This window comes from Suncus etruscus, chromosome 11 (genome assembly GCF_024139225.1).
Source record: "Suncus etruscus isolate mSunEtr1 chromosome 11, mSunEtr1.pri.cur, whole genome shotgun sequence".
NCBI lineage: Eukaryota > Metazoa > Chordata > Mammalia > Eulipotyphla > Soricidae > Suncus > Suncus etruscus.
This window is the reverse complement of record NC_064858.1, coordinates 29,869,419-29,892,709: the sequence shown is the minus strand read 5'-3', so window position 1 is coordinate 29,892,709 and position 23,291 is coordinate 29,869,419. Positions and strand designations below refer to the sequence as shown.

Genomic DNA, 23,291 nt, shown 5'->3' with positions numbered 1-23,291 from the left:
GGCATTCTGGGAACTATGGCAGATGGAGGTCAATGCTGGTGGTGGGAAGGGCCCTAATTCACTGCCACTATGTACCTGAAATACAACTGTGAAAGACTTGTATTTCACATTGATCTCAATAAGTTATCAATAAGTTATCCTGAGTATCTCAGGAGTAAAAGGGTGCTTACTACAGATCCTACAGCATTTAAAAGATAATTGAACTTTTTTTGAAGCAACTTTATCCTGATACATTTGACAAATGAAATGAGACACCTAATAGCAAAACTTACTCAGGAAGAAAAAAATAACTTGAATGAATAATTCTATACCAAATCAAGAAACCGAATTCTTCTTTTTCTTTTTTTTTTTTTTTTTTTTGGCTTTTTGGGGCCATACCCTGTGACATTCAAGGGTTACTCCTGGCTATGAACTCAAATTGCTCCTGGCTCAGGTGACCATATGAGGTGCTGGGGATCAAACCAAGGTCCATAATGGATTGGCAGCATGCAAGGCAAATTCCCTACTACTGTGCTATTGCTCTGGCCTAGAGAAACAGAGCCAATCCCCCAAGTGAAGCTCCAATTATAATAATTTTATGCATGTATTTTACAAATATATTAGGTTAATTTTTATTGATATAAACTGCTTTGCAAAACTTTTTCTAGAAATCTTTAGGAATACAATTTTATATCTTCTAAATATATATGTTGCCACACACATCTACCACCATCCAAAACAGTCCAGTTAAATTATGTCTCTATATGGAACCTTTAAGAATAAATTTTCCTCATGAATATGGAATTTATATATACACATATATTTAAAGTAGCAATATAGTACACTTTAATAAAATTAATTATATTGGGGTCTGGAGATAGTAGTAAGACAATAAACAGTCTGAAGTAAGACAATAAACAGTCTGAAGGGCAAGGTGCTTGCCTTGTAAGAAGCTGGTTTCTTGAGGATTTGATCTCTAGCAACCCACCAAGATTGTACTCAGAATCAGAAGTCCTGAACACTAGGTGTGGACCCAAAAATGGAATGGAAAAAAATAGTTAGTAAAATATGTTTGATGCTTAATCATATGAATAATATTCAACCTTTTTATAAATTTAGATATTAAATAACAAGCATAGAACACTTTAACCTTTCATATTAGCAACAATAAAAATTTATTGGTACTCTCCTGGTGAAATGGAGAAAGAGGTTCAAATCGAATTAAAATTTGTTTACTTACCAAATAATTTATATATTAGTTATGCTTGAATGGATGCACAGTGCTTCTATTAAAATATTGCCTGGAAAATCATATTTGTTTTCTTTTAAAACAGGTGACAGAATTAATTTTCTTAGTGCTTTAAAATTCAAAATAGGAAAGATAGCACAGCTGTAAGGTATTTGCCTTGCATGCAGAAGGACGATGGTTCAAATCCCGGCATCCCATATGGTTCCACAAGTCTGCTGGGGGCAATTTCTGAGCATAGAGCCAGAAGTAACCCCTGAGTGCTGCTGGGTTTAACCCAAAGACCAAAAAAAAAAAAAAAAAGAAAAGAAAAGAAAAGAAAAGAAAACATTCCTGCATTCCTGTGCCCCTCTGTGGGAGCCTAGGCCCGTAAACTAAAATTTAAAAAAATATTAAAATAATAAAACAATTTTCACTGGGTTATAATAGTAGCTAAAAACTTGGAGATAATATAAAAATCTTCTAAATGTGTGCCAGGCTGTAAACATTCCTTGAAGTGTTTGTTTTAATGGGAGATGGAGAGTTAGTATGTGGTATTTGCTTATATGCAGTCAACCCTATTTCTATATCTGGCACTATATATCGGTCCCTAGTGCCACAGAAGTAATCTCAGAGCACAAAACAGAAATAAGCTTTCAATACTACTAAGTGTGGCCCCAAAACTAAAATACAATTTATTACTCTAAATTTATGGGTGATACTAAAGCAGATTCTAAAGAATTTCCCTCACTTGGATCTCTGCATCTTTGTTAAGCAATATTCTCAGCAATAACTTCAAGAAAATAAAAAAGTAAAACAAGATTTGAATACCATAATGCAGTAAACTAAGATCTTAAAACAAAATGCATACTACTCACTTATATTATTATCACAAAGTAATAGCTATGATGTTTAGAAAGAATTTTTAGGGGCCAGATTAGTAGTGCAAGTGGTAGGGCGCTTGCCTTCCATGTGCTAACCTGGGACTGATCGCAGTTGGATCCCCTGCCATCCCATATGGTCCTCTAAGTCAGGAGCGATTTCTGAGTGCATACCCAGGTGTAACCCCTGAGTGTCACCGCTCAGGCCAAAAAAAAAGAAAACCCAAACAAACAAAAATATAATTTATAATGCACGTGGTTCATACCATTTTAAAAGTTTTAAAAATACTTTCCCCCCCCCCCCAAAAAAAAAGGGAATGGGGAAAACAAACAAACAAACAGAAAAACCTACAATTTTCCTCGTTTTATTCTTGGAACCTTTTGTACATGTCTTATAATGAAATAGCTTAGGGACATGGGTGCATCTCTCTATCTCTAAAGTGTATATATACGATTGAGGGTTGTTCCAATTATTTTTTGGCGGGAAAGTATAAGATGAACATGCTTGGTGAATTTTGACATTAGTATTCCAATTGTAATTTATAAGGGTGAGGCCTAATAAAGCAAATGAAACAAATTGCAGAAAGATTGCTTCAAGGCTCAGTGTCTGCAGAAGCATGGGATTGATCCCTGATATTTCATGATCCCCAAGCACTGCCAGGATTTACCTCTAAAGACTAAGCCAGGAGTTTTGCCCACCCACCAAAAACAAAACTAAACAATTCAAAGAAGCATTGTTCGCTAGAGGTAGATGAGAACAGGAAGACACAGAAAAGTGCCTTGAGGAAATTTTTTTTACAGGTGTTGACTCAAGAGTAATTTTGAAGCAACAGAGAGCCCCTCTGTCAGCTTTGTTTTACTCTTTTTACTTAAAGAGAAGAAGTGATTTGCTATTGAAATATTTTGTGCAAGTGAACACAACTCAATTAGCCTTTAAATGTAAGTTTTAAGAGAGATAGCACAGCGGTGTTTGCCTTGCAAGCAGCCGATCCAGGACCAAAGGTGGTTGGTTCGAATCCCGGTGTCCCATATGGTCCCCCGTGCCTGCCAGGAGCTATTTCTGAGCAGAGAACCAGGAGTAACCCCTGAGCACCACCGGGTGTGGCCCAAAAAACCAAAAAAAAAAAAAAAAAAAAAAACTAATTAGTGTTCTGACTCAGTGCCTAATTTGAATGTTGTCGGTTATCTGTAAGTGAGAGCATTCTGTGCCAAGGTTTACTCTTCTTTCTTAGGAAGAACTAAGAGTTGGCTTGATTCTATCCCACTGTCATTATATTTTTAATGTAAAGTTCTCTGTGGTTTTCAGTGTCATAAAAATGCCAGGGCACTATGTGATACAGGTCTTCATTTCAGTCGCAAATAAACATTAGTCAGTTATTCCCTCATTCTCTCATTGGATACAGCTAATATTTAATGAGTACCTCTAAATAATGAGCATGCTGTAGAGCTGAAACAATAAACAAAGTAAACACTCATACCCTCAAGGTGCTTACATGGTATCAGTGGGGAATCATTGGCATAATAAAGAAATGAAATGCATGAAATATTTCATCCTGATAAACATGGAAAGGAACTAGAACAAAGAATGGCTTGGATTGAGAGAAGAACAATAGGATTTCCAGGGATTACTGCTTTGAGATCACATTCCAGTAAAGATACTTCCAGGAGCCAAGGCTGATGTCACTTTAGAGAAGTGTGAGAAATCAGTGCAACCAAACAGAAGGTGAGGGAAATATTGTGAAGAGTTTAGTAAGATAACAGAAGATATTAAATGCTGGACTGAGAACAGATTCATTCACAAGGCTCGTTTTTATGCTATCTGGGGAAATAAAATTAAGAAGACAGGGACTAAAGCAAAAAAAAAAGTATATTTTTTAGGAAACTATTACCATGATCAGTAAGAAATTAGCTTGTGTTAGATGAGATGTTAGTTGTTGGAGTAATCAGTTTCTCTTCTTTTTAGAACCTGATTTTAGAAATCAGATAATTTTATCATTTTCTTTTTTAACTGGGTAGGTAGAGTTGGAGGAATTTACTAAAAAAGATATATGTGTGGCTTATTTATTATACCAATCACAAATTATCATCAGATCTCAGTGGTTTATAATCCACATTTGTCATCTCACGTTTTAAAGAATTTAAGGATAGTTTAGCAGAACCCTCAACTTTGGGGAAGTTTATTCTTTCTTTATGCCCTCTTCTCTCTCAAGAGGCCACATTTAAAGTATCGACCAAGGCTTCACTATCGCTCCAATTTCAACAAAGGAACTAAGTACATGAAATAGAGCAATGATAACCTCTTTAACGAATGGTGCTGGAAAAACAGGATAGCCACTTGTAAAGAAATGAACCTGGATCCACATTTCATACCCTACATAAAAGTCAATTCAAAGTAAATAAAAAACCTGAGGTAAGATCTGAATCCATCTAAGAAATATAGGCAGACAGGGCAGGTGAGGTGGTGCTAGAAGTAAGGTGTCTGCCTTGCTAGCACTAGCCAAGGAAAGACCAAGGTTAGATCTCCTGAAGTCCCATATGGTCCATCCAAGCCAGGGGCAATTTCTGAGCTTAGCCAAGAGTAACCCCTGAGCATCAAACGAGTGTGGCCCAAAAAGAGAAAAAAAGAAAAGAAAAAGAAAATACAGGCAGAGCACTCCAAGATTTGGATCTCAAATATGTTTTTAACGATATTGCTCCATTATCAAAACAAAAATAACCAGTAGGACTTCATCAAAGTAAGATATTTCTGTATGGCTAAGCAAACTAATACCAAAAGACACCCAATTCAATGAGAAAATATTAGCATTCAACACATCAGTAAAGAATTAATATCCAAGATATAAAAAGCACTCAGAGTGGGGCTGGAGAGATAGCATGGAGGTAAGGCGTTTGCCTTTCATGCAGGAGGTCATCGGTTCGAATCCCGGTGTCCCATATGGTCCCCCGTGCCTGCCAGAAGCAATTTCTGAGCCTGGAATAACCCCTGAGCACTGCCGGGTGTGACCCAAAAACCACAAAAAAAAAAAAAAAAAAAAAAAAAAAAAGCACTCAGATCAACAAAAGGACAGCCACAAATCCTATTCATATATAGGGGAGGAAATGAACAAAAACTTCTCTGGAAAAGATAGACTGATGGCTAATAGACACATGACAAAATATTCAACATCAGTAATTTCAGGGAACTCTAGATCAAGACAACGATAAGAATTATGTCATGTCAGTAAGAATGGCACTTATCAGAGAAACTATATATCTATGTTGTGGGATGTGGGAAAAGGAACTCTCATCCACTGCTGGTGAGAATGTTTCTTGTTTCTGCCCCAATAGAAAATATACACTTCTTGGTTTCTATCCCAGGACACAAAAATATTCATTCAAAAAGACGTTAGAACAACACTGTTTATTGTAGCATTCAGCACACTTGTTAAGATATGAAATTATCATAGATGCCTGACAATAGATGATTGGATAATAAAAGGATATTGTACATATGCAATGGAATACTATGAGGATGCAAGAAAGGATGAAATAGTACAAATTGCTAGAACTTGGATGGAACTGGAAGATATCATGTTTAGTTAAAAGAACTCATTATCTGTTATATATAGAATAACAGGACAAGAGAATGCAAGGTACCAAAGGTGAGATATGGGCCCGGAGAGATAGCACAGCGGCGTTTGCCTTACAAGCAGCCGATCCAGGACCAAAGGTGATTGTTTCGAATCCCGGTGTCCCATATGGTCCCCCGTACCTGACAGGAGCTATTTCTGAGCAGACAGCCAGGAGTAACCCCTGAGCACCACCGGGTGTGACCAAAAAAAAAAAGAAAAAGAAAAGGTGAGATATAACTAGATCTACCTTGATACTACATTATAGAAATAAGAAGAACATGGAAGTAAGAGGGAGTGAGTAAGAAATGGCTGGATGTGGGGGTTTCCAGGCAGAGTGCTGATTGCTCTACCTGCAGAGTCTCCACCCGGCTGTGCTTCTTCTGAGGAAACTGAGGACCTGAAGGGAGCCCTGTCCTATCCTTCTCTGTCTTTCCTGAACTCTGGAAGCTCTCCTCAGAGCCCTGGGAAGCGAACCCCAAAGAAACTACATTTGGAAGCTACACAGCGAGCCAGAAACTGAGCACCTGAAAGGAGCCCTGTCCTTCTCTTCTCTGTCTTTCCTGAACTCTGGAAGCTCTCCTCAGAGCCCTGGGAAGCGAACCCCAAAGAAACTACATTCGGAAGCTACCCAGCGAGCCAGTGACTCTCCTCAGAGTCCTGGGAAGTGAACCGCAAAAATACAGCATTCTGAAGCTGCCCAATGAGCGAGTGAAAACTACGCCTGACCAGTGGGGCCCAACTGTGAAAAACTGTGAGTGCTGCCTGTGTGTGTCTCTCTGCTATCCTGTTGCGTGAATCTCCTGAGAGTGGGCTGAAAAGAGGCTCCAGAAGGCACTTAGATCCACTTCGCTACGCAGCCATGTGCTCTTTCTAAAAAAAGAACACCATGACAAGAAGAAAAAAACCACACTAAGAACTGTGCTGGATCACAGAAGCAAGAATTTCTCTTCAGACTGTCTTCTCTGCTGCGTGCTCGGGCCTAAGATTTGATCCTGTGTGAGGCTTCATCCATGGAGGACTCCCCAACCTTGGAGGCAAGTCGGCCCATCCAGAAAGGGCGGAGCCAGAGAAGTGTGTTGCCTGCATCATATAACCAATGAATAACACCACAACACGTAGAAAAACCCACAATACAAGTGTGACAATGGGGAAACAACGCAGGCCAGCATCAGACATAGAGAATGAAGATAACAATTCTGATGACCAGTTAACGACCAACCAACTAATCAATCTCTCAGATAAGGACTTTAGAATAGCAATATGGAATATGCTCAAAGAACTCAAAGAAACCATGAATAGAGTAGAACAGAACACTAATAAGAACCAAGAAAGTATGAAGACAGAAATCACAAAACTCCAAACTGAAATAACATGTCAACTAACAGGACTGAAAAAATCAGTAAACGAAGTGAATGACAAAATGGATAAGCTCTGGGACAGGGTATCAGAAGCTGAGAATAGACTTGGTGCTGTGGAAGATGAGATACATAACAATTCCATACAACAGGAGAGATTGGAAAAAAAAACATAAAACAAATGAACAGGGGCCGGGAAGGTGGCGCTACAGGTTAGGTGTCTGCCTTGCAAGCGGATGGACTGCGGTTCGATCCCCCGGTGTCCCATATGGTCCCCCCAAGCCAGAGGTGATTTCTGAGCGCATAGCCAGGAGTAACCCCTGAGCATCAAAAGGGTGTGGCCAAAAAACCAAAAAATAAAAAATAAAAAAAAAAACAAAACAAATGAACAGACAATGGAAAAATTAGTCAAAGAATGGGAACAGATGAAAATAGAGGTCTATGATAAGATCAACAGAAACAACATAAGAATCATGGGAGTCCCAGAGACCCAGGAAGAAAATTTCCATGAAGAATCAACAGTCAAGATTGTTAAAGAGAAACTCCCAGAGCTAAAGAATATATGTGATCAAATCCTGCATGCTAGAAGAGTACCAACCAAAAGAGACCCAAGAAAAACCACCCCAAGACACATCCTAGTCACAATGACAAATCCCACAGATAGAGACAGAATTCTGATAACAGCATTATCAAAAGTGGAAATTACATTCAAGCAAGCATCCTTGAGATTTACAGCAGACCTGTCACCAGAAACACTCAATGACAGAAAGCAGTGGTGGGATATTGTGACAAGACTGAATGAAATGAATGCTTCACCTAGAATACTGTACCCAGCAAAACTCACTTTCCGGTTTGACGGAAGAATACATTGTTTCACAGACAAAAAACAGCTCAGAAACTTTACAGACTCAAAACCAGTCTTAAGAGAAAAACTGAAAGACGTAATTTAAAACAAGACTAACCAAAAGACACACCAAATTTCGATATAAAGATGGCATTAAATCCCAGGACAATTCTTTCTCTCAACGTCAATGAACTAAATGCACCAGTTAAGAGACACAGAGTGGCTAAATGGATCAAAAAACTCAATCCAACCTTCTGCTGCCTACAAGAAACGCACCTGAATAGTCAGAACAAACATAGACTCAAAATAAAAGGCTGGAGAAAAGTTATCCAAGCAAACAACACCCATAAAAAAGCTGGAGTGGCCATACTAATATCAGATAATGCAAACTTTATACTCAGGAAGGTTGTAAGGGACAAAGATGGACATTTTATATTAATCAAGGGGTATGTAGAGCAGGAAGAAATAACTCTCCTAAACATATATGCACCAAATGAGGGGCCAGCAAAATATTTAATACAACTGTTGACAAATCTGAAAAACAATATCAATAACAACACAATAATTGTGGGGGACCTCAACACTGCTTTGTCAACACTGGATAGGTCAACCAGACTGAAACCCAACAAGAATATACTAGACCTGAGTAGAGAAATGGAAGAAAGAGGCCTAGTGGATATATATAGGACACTCCATCCCCAGAAACCTGGATACACATTCTTCTCCAATGTACATGGGACATTCTCCAGGATAGACTACATGCTGGCACATAAAACATACCTCCATAAGATCAAGAGGATAGAAATTTTGCAGACTACCTTCGCTGACCACAAAGCTCAGAAATTATTTGTGAATTCCAAAGAGACTCAGAAGAAAAACTTTAACACCTGGAAGTTAAACAGCCTCATACTCAATAACCAGTGGGTCCGAGATGAAATCAAGAAGGAAATCAAAAGGTTCCTGGAAACAAATGACAATAAAGATACAAACTATCAGAACTTATGGGACACAGCAAAAGCAGTACTGAGAGGAAAATTTATAGCTTTGCAAGCACACATCAGGAAGGAAGAAGGAGCTTACCTGAGTAGCTTAATGACACAGCTAATAGAACTAGAAAGTACTCAACAAAACGACCCAAAAATAGGAAGACAGAAGGAAATAACAAAGCTGAGAGCAGAAATCAACGAAGTGGAAACCCAAAAATCAATCCGAAAGATCAACGAAAGCAGAAGTTGGTTCTTCGAAAAAATAAACAAGATTGATAGACCACTGGCAAACCTAACGAAGAAAGAGAGAGAGAGAAACTTGATAACTCGTATTAGGAATAAAAAAGGAGAGATCACTACTGATATGACAGAGATTCAAAGGGTAATCAGAAACTACTTTGAAAAACTCTATGCCACTAAAAATGAGAACCTGGAAGAAATGGATAAATTCTTGAACTCTTATAATCTTCCACGGTTGAAGGAAGAGGATGTAGCATATCTAAACACCCCCATCACCAGTGATGAAATAAAAATGGTAATCAAAAGTCTGCCCAAAAACAAAAGCCCAGGCCCAGATGGATTCACTAATGAATTCTTTCAAACTTTCCAAGAGGAACTACTACCAATCCTGGCAAGACTCTTTCATGAAATTGAACAAACGGAAACACTCCCAAACAGCTTTTATGAAGCCAACATCACCCTAATACCTAAACCAGACAGAGATGCTACAAAAAAAGAAAATTACAGACCAATATCGCTGATGAATGCAGATGCAAAGATCCTCAACAAAATCCTGACAAATAGGATTCAATACCTCATTAAGAAGATCACCCACTACGATCAAGTAGGTTTCATCCCAGGAATGCAAGGATGGTTTAACATCCGTAAGTCTATCAACATAATACACAACATCAACAACAAGAAAAATAAAAACTACATGATTATATCAATAGATGCAGAGAAAGCATTTGACAAAGTCCAAAACCCATTCTTGATCAAAACTCTCAGCAAGATGGGAATGGAAGGAACCTTTCTCAATATACTTAAGGCCATCTACTACAAGCCAGTGGCAAATATTATCCTCAATGGAGAAAAACTAAAAGCCTTCCCTCTAAATTCTGGCACAAGACAAGGCTGCCCTCTCTCACCACTCCTATTCAACATAGCACTGGAAGTGCTTGCTATAGCGATTAGGCAAGAAAAAGATATCAATGGAATCCAGATAGGAAAGGAAGAAGTCAAGCTATCACTGTTTGCAGATGACATGATGCTCTACTTAGAAAACCCTAAAGACTCTACCAAAAAGCTTCTAGAAACAATAGACTCATATAGCAAGGTGGCAGGCTACAAATTTAACACACAAAAATCAATGGCCTTTTTATACACCAATAGTAATAAGATAGAAATCGACATTAAGAAAACAACCCCATTCACAATAGTGCCACACAAACTAAAATATCTTGGAATCAACTTGACTAAAAATGAGAAGGACCTATACAAAGAAAAACTATAAAACTCTGCTCCAAGAAATAAGAGAGGACACGCGGATATGGAAACACATACCCTGCTCATGGATTGGCAGGATTAACATCATCAAAATGGCAATACTCCCCAAGGCGTTATACAGATTCAACGCTATCCCTCTAAAGATACCTATGACATTCTTCAAAGAAGTAGATCAGGCACTTTTGAAATTTGTTTGGAACAATAAACACCCTAGAATAGCCAAAGCAATCATTGGGAAAAAGAATATGGGAGAAATTACTTTCCCCAACTTTAAACTTTACTACAAAGCAATAGTTATCAAAACAGCATGGTATTGGAATAAGGACAGGCCCTCAGATCAGTGGAATAGGCTTGAATACTCAGAAAATGTTCCCCAGACATACAATCACCTAATTTTTGATAAAGGAGCAGGAAATTCTAAATGGAGCAAGGAAAGCCTCTTCAACAAGTGGTGTTTGCACACTAGCCACTTGCAAAAAATTGAACTTAGACCCCCAGCTAACATCATGTATGAAGGTAAAATCCAAATGGATTAAAGACCTCGATATCAGACCCCAAACCATAAGATATATAGAACAATACGTAGGCAAAACTCTCCAGGACATAGAGACTACAGGCATCTTCAAGGAGGAAACTGCACTCTCCAAGCAAGTGAAAACAGAGATTAATAGATGGGAATATATTAAGTTGAGAAGCTTCTGCACCTCATAGGAAATAGTGCCCAGGATACAAGAGCCACCCACTGAGTGGGAGAATCTATTCACCCAATACCCATCAGACAAGGGGCTAATCTCCAAAATATACAATGCACTGACAGAAATTTACAAGAAAAAAACATCTAATCCCATCAAAAAATGGGGAGAAGAAATGAACAGACACTTTGACAAAGAAGAAATACAAATGGCCAAAAGACACATGAAGAAATGCTCCACATCACTAATCATCAGGGAGATGCAAATCAAAACAACAATGAGATACCACCTCACACCACAGAGAATGGCACACATCACAAAGAATGAGAACAAACAGTGCTGGCGGGGATGTGGAGAGAAAAGAACCCTTATCCACTGCTGGTGGGAATGCCGTCTAGTTCAACCTTTATGGAAAGCAATATGGAGATTCCTCCAAAAACTGGAAATCGAGCTCCCATACGACCCAGCTATACCACTCCTAGGAATATACCCTAAGAACACAAAAATACAATACAAAAACCCCTTCCTTACACCTATATTCATTGCAGCACTATTTACCATAGCAAGACTCTGGAAACAACCAAGATGCCCTTCAACAGACGAATGGCTAAAGAAACTGTGGTACATATACACTATGGAATATTATGCAGCTGTCAGGAGAGATGAAGTCATGAAATTTCTCTATACATGGATGTACACAGAATCTATTATGCTGAGTGAAATAAGTCAGAGAGAGAGAAAAAGACGCAGAATGGTCTTACTCATCTATGGGTTTTAAGAAAAACGAAAGACATTCTTGCAATAATAAATTTCAGACACAAAAGAGAAAAGAGCTGGAAGTTCCAGCTCACCTCAGGAAGCTCACCACAAAGAGTGATGAGTTTAGTTAGAGAAATAACTACATTTTGAAATGTCTTAATATTGAGAATGTATGAGGGAAATGGAGAGCCTGTTTAGAGTACAGGCGGGGGTCGGGTGGGGAGGAGGGAGATTTGGGACTTGGGTGATGGGAATGTTGCACTGGTGATGGGTGGTGTTCCTTTTATGACTGAAACCCAAACACAATCATGTATGTAATCAAGGTGTTTAAATAATAAAAAAAAGAATATGGAAGTAAAAGTAAGTTGAAAATTAAGAAGATGCATATTGGAGGTAACACAGACAGGATGAAGGGTTCCAGAGCACATTAGTGACAGATACATAATGTGTCACATTAGTGACACATACACAGAGATGTATGTGTATATATGTGTATTTATGTATGTGTATATGTATATATCAAAATAACATATCTACGTATTCTGAAAGCAGCAGATCCAAACTACAACAACAAATTTCAAACTACCTGTTTCAGAGGCAAGCTGGATGGTGGGAGGAACCCAGAACTCATATGGAGGGAAGTTGAAATTAGTGATGGACATTGGTGAGGGAATTTGGACATTGTATGATTAAAGCTCAACTATGAATAACTTTATAAATAAATTACCTTAATAAAAATAATTATAAAAATATAATAACTCAATGTGCCAGATGTGGCATATGATTTACATTTTGGATTTTTATGGTCAATCCCCAGCTCCACATGGTTCCTGAGCTGATACTGTTTCGAGTGACATCTAAGCATTAAGTATGACATAGCCTCCGATAGAACCACATATGGTACCCCCAAGGTAAAAATCTATACTACTCCTTTCCGTTTTTAGTCTTCTTTCTTTTTTACCCCCCTTTGAGTCTTCTTTTAATGTTTATAATTTTGTGTCTCTGTTCAAAGGAGATCTAAGTGCCTTACGTTGTGTGAGACTGCCTCGCCATTTTTATTTACTGCCTTCATTCTATTTGCCGAAATACAAACTAGTTTAAAAAATGTGAAAGAATGAGAATATTTTAAAACTATGCCACAGCTTCCCATGTATTTGCTCTTACTTTCTAAAAGTGTATTAAGGAAATGAAATAAACATTAAGGAGTCAATAGCTATCAATATATGATGCTACTTTGAAATAAAAATATTTTAATTCTAAGTATTTGTGCAATGTGCTGTGAAGCTAACTACAATTAAATTATCAATGATAGAAAAATTAATGTTTTTATACCAAATGGTTAGTGTTGTGCCTATCATATTGTAGATACTCATTATAGGCAGTAGAACTTGACTGAATTTTCAAAATGATTCATGACATAAGTGCTCAATAGGTGTAATAAGTGAAACTGGGGAGGGTGGGAGAGCAATAGTTCTGTTGGTAGGCCACTTCCTTGCACACAACCACCTCAGATTTAATTCTTAGCAATCTATTTGGTCCCTTGAACCCACCAGGAATGATCTCTGAGTGCAGAACTAGGAGTAAGCTATGTACATAGTCAGGCGTGACCAAAAATACAAAACAAAGCAAAAAAATGACCTATAATGACCCTTATTTTGTAAAACCCCTTTCTGTTAAATGTGGAAAGAACCTGCTTGTCATACAAATATAATGAAGTATCATTTCTGAAATTGTGTCACATTATATAGAAAAAAGGAAGGTTATTCTGAGTGAGCATTACCTTGAGTTGAGCTCTTATAAGGAAATACTTGCTTCCAGTGACAGAAGAAAAAACAGTCATTATAACTAAAAAGCCTGAGAAGAATTCTAATGTAGGGTTTTCTTTGAAGCTAGCTTTAAAGATAGAAGAATTTTTGCCACCTGGTCACCATATTGACACCAGGCTACCAGTTAAGTAAGTTACCAAGAATGGCCTAGATATTAGCCAACAAGAAAATAGACACCTTAATTCTATAACCACAGGAATTGGATTTTGCAACAAGAATGACAACAACAGCAACAGCAACAACAACAATAACAACAACAAAGAATAAGTTTTCTATTAAATTTTCCCATCACAGGTTCCAGATGATAATTCAGTAGAGGTAATGACTTGATTACAGTCTTAAACAACCCTAAACAGGCAACCCAGACTCATCAGAATTGGAATTCTGACTTATAAAACTGAACTAAATAAACATTATAAAAAATCTCCAAGTTTATAGTCTAAAAGTTCATTAAAATTTTAGGAAAAGAACCCCTCTGGTAAGAGAGTTTTAAAAAACCCATCACATGGAAACCTTGAGCTAACTTCTTAAAAAAATTGTGTAACTGCTCTTCAAACAATTCCTAAATATCATAAAGTCAATTCCATAAGTAGTTGCATATATAAGAACAGATGTTTGGCCCAAAACTGTTCAAATGACTTATTTTATCCACTCACCTAATTATAAAACATTTAGAAAAAGAAATTACCTCCATCAGGAATCAATTAATCTAGTAATCTACTTTAGGAAACAGTTAATTTGGTTAAAATGTTCCCTTTGCTAAAATAGAATTCTCAAGAAAATAGTCATGGAAAAGATAAAAGATTCATCTACTGTTTAGATATTGATTCCTAGAAATGCACAGGCTGTTACCTACTTTATATTATGTAGCTGTATCTTTCTTATAAGGAGCAATTAAATTCTAATCTTACCACTTGGATTTTTATATTGAAAATGCATTAGTTATATCAAGATTGATATCTAGTCCATTGAGTGGTTAGCCAAAGTCTAAATTGGATGCTTTATGAAATAGCCACAATATAACCAAGTCTAAGTTGTCTTAAAAAGTCCAGTCATGATGCTACATAAGATGCTATACTCTTGAATCTAAAGCTAGACTTTCTTTTTTAGAGAATTTTCCTACAATAGCATATTGATTCAAACAAAGTTCAGTGACCCTTGATTCAGGTCAGTGTGAATTTGAATCAGATAACATAGTTGTATAGTTATCGATATATTTATTTCTGTCCAAGCCCATGATATTTCCTAATTTGAGATTTATCACTTAATATAAAAAGGTAGCATGACAAAAATAGAGCATGACAATATATTGCTTCAGAATATAAGTTTAATTGAGAACACCAAGCACTTGATACAATACCTGGAGTAATTCAATCACTCAAAATAGATTTCTCTTAGCCATTTTGTTTGTTATTGTTATATAAAAATCAGAAGATATAAATCTACAATTTTTTGTTATTATCAATAAACCTAGCAGCAAGGCTAGCTCCTATAGAGAAGACACAATAGTCAGAGAGCTATCAAAGCTACATTTCTTCTGAAAGCAGGTCAGGGAATGAGTTCTTGCTTTTTTCCATCTTCTTAGGACTGTCGATATTCACTTGTTCTTCCTGGTCTTCTCCCAGCAATGGCATCACTATGACTTATGGGTCTAACCTCTCTTCATTCTGGTTTTTCATCCTCCCTTTGTTTAGTCTGGTGTGTGTGTGTGTGTGTGTGTATGCAACAATTAGCTGTACAATTCAGAACTTAGTAGAACCAAGTCTATGGTTATATAATAGAGCACTTAGCTGTGCTTAGGCCTTACTCTTGGTTCTGTGCTCAAAGACCACTCCTGGAAATGATTAGCAGACTACATGCCATATGCAGTGCCAGGAATTGAACCAGGGCCAGCTCTGTGCAAAGAAAGTGCCTCAAGCTCTATTCTCTTTCTATTCCCCACACCTCCTTTTTACAGGGACTCTAGAGGCAGTTTACATCGGACATATGGATATATTCTAGGATGAGTCCTTAGAAACCCCTTTACCATGTTCCATATATTCACAAGTTATTTGTTTGGGGATTTAGATAAATTGGGGTTTCAGATAAATTAGTTATAAGGAGAAGCATTATTAGACTTGCCAGGGTAATCGATCTTTGTTTATTCTTATGTCACCATTTTTGTTAATCCAATATAATATACTTGAAAATAAAAATCAAGAGATATATTCCTAATATTAAAATCAAAATGGTCCATAAAATCCTGGGCACTGGGACAAATTATTCAAATTAATACCTCAATCCTTCTCCGGAAGATCAATATATTTCTGAGCACCACAAAATAGTGTGTAGTTGGAAGAATGTGTTTTTTTTGATCAAAACAGTAAATGCCTATTAGAGCTGATACAGGAGAAAGATAGGAGTGAAATCAAGAAATCAGTTATTTGTCCTCTAATTTCTTTTTGTTTGTATCATCTTGACTATCTCAGTTCAGGTCTATTTTTGTAAATTGCTGATGGGGGAGTGCCAAAACGCACTAATGATTCTGAAATCTGGCCAGTGCCTATGGGAAAGCTGACTAAGATGAAGCATTTTTAACCTGTAAGAAAATCGATAAATGTAGTGACAAGAGAAGAAGTTTTAAATGTCAACCCTCCAGTTTTATTAGAGTAATGGCAATTTTCTGTGAGCTAATTTCAGACTCTGAAACTTCTTCTCACTGATTAAGTTTGACCTTACTAGATTCATAATACTTGTCTCTTTTCTAAACAAAAGCTTGCTTGCCAAAAATATTACCTTATTACTAGTAGAATGCTAAATTATCTATTATTATGTTAGTTTGAGTTGGAAACAAAAAAGTGGCCTTTTAAAAAAATAGTTGTCCATTTAAGAAATAATTCTTTATAATAAAATATTCTTTGTTATATTGTTGCTTGCACAAAACTAGTACAGCTTCTATCAGTTATGTTTAAAACTATTTTCTTGGGAGGATAAGAAAATTTAGTAATTGATAAATATTTGATTTTTATTCAATTTAATTATTGTCAGCACCTACCATCTTCAGTGTTGACTTGCCTTATTTCTGTATCTTGTCTGTATTTTCTGCTTGTTTGTTTTTTGGGGTCACATCCGGTGATTCTCAGGGATTACTCCAGACTATGCTCTCAGAAATCGCTCCAGGCTTGGTGGGACTATAAGGGAAGCCGGGGGATCGAACCGCAATCCATCCTAGGCTAGCACCAGCAAGGCAGATGCCTTACTGCTCAGCGCCACTGCCCCAACGCCTTATCTGTATTTTTTTTTACTGTGTCTCTCTTTTTTTTTTATTTAAACACCTTGATTACATACATGATTGTGTTTGGTTTTCAGTCATGTAAAGAACACCACCCATCACCAGTGCAACATTCCCATCACCAATGTCCCAAGTCTCCCTCCTCCCCACCCGACCCCCACCTGTACTCTAAACAGGCTCTCCATTTCCCTCATACATTCTCATTATTAGGACAGTTCAAAATGTAGTTATTTCTCTAACTAAACTCATCACTCTTTGTGGTGAGCTTCCTGAGGTGAGCTGGAATTTCCAGCTCTTTCTCTTTTGTGTCTGAAAATTATTATTGCAAGAATGTCTTTCATTTTTCTTAAAACCCATAGATGAGTGAGACCATTCTGCGTTTTTCTCTCTCTCTCTCTGACTTATTTCACTCAGCATAATAGATTCTGTGTACATCCATGTATAGGAAAATTTCATGACTTCATCTCTCCTGACAGCTGCATAATATTCCATTGTGTATATGTACCACTGTTTCTTTAGCCATTCATCTGTTGAAGGGTATCTTGGCTGTTTCCAGAGTCTTGCTATGGTAAATAGTGCTGCAATGAATATAGGTGTAAGGAAGGGGTTTTTGTATTGTATTTTTGTGTTCCTAGGGTATATTCCTAGGAGTGGTATAGCTGGATCGTATGGGAGCTCGATTTCCAGTTTTTGGAGGAATCTCCATATTGCTTTCCATAAAGGTTGAACTAGACGGCATTCCCACCAGCAGTGGATAAGAGTTCCTTTCTCTCCACATCCCCGCCAACACTGTTTTTTACAGAAAGTGTCATAAGATTTATTTAAGTATCTGGTGTCATGGTATACTTCACATGCCAAAATTTTATGACTTAATGCCTTACATCATATTATTGTTAATATATTTACAGTTTAAAATATCAATTTTTAAAACACATGTAAGGAGAATTAAATATAAGACAGCAAGAAAACAAAGTATCATTTCTTTCTGATAATGGTCCTTCAGCAGTTGAACACATTTATGCGAACAAAAATTTCTTAGACTCCTCTAGCCATAAAGAAGTCTCTGCTCTGAAATACTTCAGTTTAAGTTTCTCCCCTCACTGACAGATTTGACATAAGAGTAATGAGGGTTTCTTCTTAAATGTTTACATGAAGAGAATATTACCTAATTATCAGTGCACTGGACCCTATGTCTTTTCCCCAACTTATCTGTGTGAGAGCTAAATGAGTTAAATTATGGCCTCAAAGATGGCAATAGTTTGAGGAGATATTAGGATAATTACAAAGAAACTCTATAAAGACTCTATTTAAAAACTATTTGAAATAATAGTCTAATAAACTGGTTGGTTAGAAAATATCAATATACAAAAAACTTTCTTCATTTCTACATGCAAATAACGTCAAGAATAGAAAAAGTAGGAGCCGAAGTGGTGGGGCAAGTGGTAAGGGGTCTGCCTTGCACATGCTAGTCTAGGACGGACCAAGGTTTGATCCTCTGGCATCCCATATGGTCCCAGGAGTAACCCCTGAGAGTGACCGGGTGTGGCCCAAAAAGCAAATAAACAAAAAGAATAAAAAAAAGTAAATTAACTTAAATTTAAATTAAATTAAAAATGCAGAAGAACTAAGTACTTAGGAATAAAGTTAAGAAAGTAAAAGGAAAACCTGTATATTTAAAATGGTGACATTGCTATGGAACATGAACTAAAAGATAAAGACTTGAAATATAACATGGTTGGAGAGAATATAGTCAAAATGTCTCTTTAATTAAAAGCAATCTATAAATTTAATATAGAAATCAAATTTCAAAATGCTCATTAAAACTTTTTACTACATCTTTAAATTTGAGATTAATATTAACTTGTTTTATTGATACTCTTCTTGATACTGATAACCTTATAAAGCTAGGTATTTTCATCAATTCTGTGAAACTCAAGTTTTATTAATTCAAATATTCTTTTTATTTTCAGCTGCTCCCTATAATAAACCTTCTATTTTATACATTTAATTTGTTCACCTTTTCCACTTTTACCCCCATAGTAAATTTTAAATAATCTTTAAAATCCTTCTTGTTGATTGTCTTCTGTTATTTTGAATAACTTTTATTATATGTATAAAAAGTTTTAAGTTCACTTTAATCATATTTTACTGAGAATTATTTATATATATATATATATATATTGGTTTTGGGTCACACCTGGCAGCGCTTAGGTGTTACTCCTGGCTCTATGCTCAGAAATTGCCCGTAGAAGGCACAGGGGACCATTTGATGCTAGGATTCAAACCACGTCCTTCTGCATGAAAGGCATACACTCTACATCCATACTATCTCTCTGGCCCATATTTATATAGTTTTTTTTTATTAACTATGCTATTACTACAGTGTATATGATGCTGATGAAGTCAGATCCCAAAATTTAGAATATACTGGTGAGGTCAAATTTCTAGCAAGTAGATATTCACAAAGAAGCATGCACGGGGCCAGAGCCATGGTGCAGCAGTAGGGCATTTGCCTTGCACGTGGCTAACCTCGTGGTTTGATCATCTGGTGTCCCATATGGTCCCCGAAGTCAGGAACGATTTCTGAGCACAGATCCAGGGATAACCCCTGAGCATCACCAGGTATGGCCCCAAAACCAAAAAAATACAAAAATAAAGAAGCATCCACTAGCCTTTTCAGGATAGCATCTCAGTTTATTGTATGGGGGAAATGTGCATTTATATTAGGGGAGAGTAGGTTGTGGACCTGTGTCAGCCCATCAGGTAGGATGTGGGAGTGTATTAAATAGGGTGTGTGCTTTTGTGTTTAGGAAAGACAGGGTAAGGGGATTAGGGGAAAGTAGGGTATGTGCTCTGAGTGTTAAATATGGGTGTGTGCTTAAGGTAATTAGCTACACTACAGTAAAATTTATTTTCCTCTTTTTAATATATCCTTTATCTGTAAATAAATGAGGTAAAAATTCTTTATAGTTTATGTCCAATAATTCTACCAAAAGAAATTCTTTGTGGATCTTATTACTGTATCTTATAAACATGTTGATTGATTATTGTTAACTTCTTGTAACCTTATAAATAGGTGGGTAGTTGATTAAAAACTAGTGTGTGAGGAACCTCTTTATTAGTGTCATCTGAGTTGCTGGTTTGAGACATGCTTTACAGAAGTTTCTTTAAAGACCACCTAAATTTGCTTCTTTAAGGAAGCCCATAGCTCTCTAAATCCAGAACTATGTTCACTAAGATACTTACATAGATTTTTTTTGTCTACCAAGATGCTGTGTATATAGGATATAAACACCTTTAGCCAGAGTAATTCTTCATCCAGTCAAATTTAATTTTTCTTATGGTACCCTGTAAATTATTTAGTTAGTTTTAATTTATGCCTACTTTTAAGGCTCTAAGAGTTTTGTGTGGATCTCTTATTAATCACCATTATAAACCCATTATAAGATGCAATGTGCACATTATGATCCATTACTTATCTATGATCCTCAGCATTGAAGGTAGCAACTAAAATTTAATAGTCCCTAAATGACAGTTATATCCACAGACATGTGGGTAGCTGGTACTGGTTTGAATATGTACTTGGTACTGGAAACTAGTAAACTTCACTTGAGCTATTTCATGTAAATCTCACCACAATACATATTTACATATTTCCCCCCAAAAGACTTAAATCTTGTATATTACTCACTCAAGAAATAAGGATTATGAGTGGGGGTGCAGAGGTCATTCAAAATTTACAATAAATGTTGTAAGTGCAGCATCAGCCAAAACTGTAACAATATTAATAATAAATTCCAGAAGAAATAAAAAAGAAGCTATGCTTCTGGAAAAAGAAGTAATATAGTAAATAAAATATGATTATAACATAACATAAAGTTTTAAGATAAAGTTCCCCTTAATAAAAACAGGTATATAAGGATATTTTATGAGAGAGCCTATCATACTTGGAGCTGAGAACAACTAGAATACCACTTGAAATTATTAGACTACTATGATTGTTCCTACATTTCATTGTGTATTAATGAATACATGTTTAACTCTTATTTTCTAAATAGCACAAAACATTAATGTGTTATAATATAGTTTACTAATCAATGTAAACTCTACATCATGTTAACATCATTCATCATTTTCTCATATGCAGATCTTACATGAGCTGAGTCACATTACAGAAACATATGTCAGCATAGAAGAGACTATATGTTTTGTTTTTTGGTTTTCTTTTGGGGGTCACACCTGGCAGTGCTTAAGGAGTTACTCCTAGCTCTGTGCTCAGAAATTGCTCCTGGCAGACATGAGGGATGCTGGGATTCGAACCACTGTTGGTCCTGTTTGGCTGCACACAAAGCAAATGCCCTACTGCTGTGCTATCTCTCCAGCCCACTAGAAGAGATTATATGGAAAGATATCTTTATCTTCTTGCCAAGAAAAATGAGGCTTAGATACATTAAGTACCTAGTCTATAGTTATTCAGCTAAGATGTTTTAGAACTGGAATCTATGCATTCTTTATTCCAGATACTTCTAATTACTTTGCATCTCACTGTATATAACTGATGCAAAGAACTGATGGCCTTTCTAAAATCAAAATGAAGTATAGTAAAAAATGGCTGTGTATGTGTCTTGTTTTTTACATATTTTAAGCATTTGACATGTTAGAGATCCAGAATTCAACTCAGAAGTAGAGAACCTTTCTTCCATGGCATTGCCTGATCTGATCCCTGAAACCATAAGCATGATTTTTGGCACATTGCCAGCAAACAACATATAAAGGTTGCATCCCTAGCATCTCAACATGTATGTGATACCAGATGCTGCAAGGAGAAAAATAATTATGCATATTAAAATTATTTTATTTACCCTGAAAAATATCTTAGAAAGATCATCTTTTCTAAAATTTAGTGCTAATGATATTAACATAGATTAACATTTCAAGAAAATACAATTTTAGAATTATGAAAATATTCCAGCATCAAATAATATAAAACACTAAGCGCTATTTCTATGATTTAATCAGCTGTTGTCTAAAAGAGAAATGTGTGTATGTTTAAGGGCTACAATTCTATTAATAAAATACACAAATATGGGCCAGGCGGTGGCGCTAGAGGTAAGGTGCCTGCCTTGCCTGCGTTAGCCTAGGACAGACCGAGGTTCGATCCCCCGGCGTCCCATGTGGTCCCCCAAGCCAGGAGCAACTTCTGAGCGCATAGCCAGGAGTAACCCCTGAGCGTCACCGGGTGTGGCCCAAAAACAAACAAAAAAAATACACAAATATATTGCAGGTAATAATACATATTTTTATGATAAATAGAACATCATTCATAATGCTGCTGGTAGGGATCGTAAGATAATTCTGCTAACATTCTAGTGAAAGGAAAAAGGAAGCATCTAAATGCTTAGGGAAAGACCATTCACACTGAGAGCAGAGCCATCTGTGTTAACGTAGAGAAGGCCAGGAAGTATACCAAGGAGGTTGGAAATAAAACATAGTAGTAGAAGAGATCAGATTCTTCTAGGCCATATTACAAATTTAGGAGTTATCATAATGAAAGAGAAACCTATTCCTGTCTTTTGAACAGTGAAGGAAACAAAATGAATCACAATTCAAAAGCCTTATAATCATTTTGTGGTAAATAGGTTCTATGCATGGAAATATAAATATAAAAAGGCAGAACAAGGCAAATATGTAATTAGTTAACATATCTGACTTGATATTAACAGTCAGATTAGTGTTTACTAAGGGTAAAACACAATTTGTCATTTCCCTTGTGAAATTCCAGTAAAATAATAAATTCCCACAAAAGTTAAAATAGCAAATGAAATAATGAATTTTAGTTTTTTTTAAGAAAATAGCTATGAATAACAATTGAAATAATTTTCTTCATAATTACCATATTCTATCTTTAGAGTCGATCTATCTACATTATACCTTAAATTTCTTCAAAGTTAATATCAATGTGTTTGTTTTAAATTTATATATTAATCTTTTTCTTTGTTTTGTTTTGATTTTTGGGCCACACCGGGCTGCACTCAGGGGTTAGTTACTCTTGGCTATGTGCTCAAAAATGGCTCCTGGCTTGGGGGACCATATGGGGCGCCAGGGGATTGAACAGCGGTCCATCCTTGGCTAGTGCCGACAAGGCAGACGCCTTACCACTCCTCGCCACCGCTCCAGCCCCTATATATTAACCTTTGGAGACAAGTAAAATGTTCTTCCACTACATAATATATAAAATAATACTACAATATACTCATGTAAATAGTTTACATATTTAAGCTCATAATATTCATAATGAGTCCAATGTTAAGTGATAAGGCTATTTTAAAGAACATACAAAATGCCTTCATGTATTT

The 23,291-nt window shown here is 36.4% G+C and overlaps 1 protein-coding gene across 1 annotated transcript in view; it reads left to right on the top strand.

The window, feature by feature from the left end:
- The window catches only part of PIK3C2G (phosphatidylinositol-4-phosphate 3-kinase catalytic subunit type 2 gamma), a 378,850-nt gene that overhangs the window by 192,224 nt on the left and 163,335 nt on the right, over positions 1-23,291 (top strand). The window lies entirely within an intron of this gene.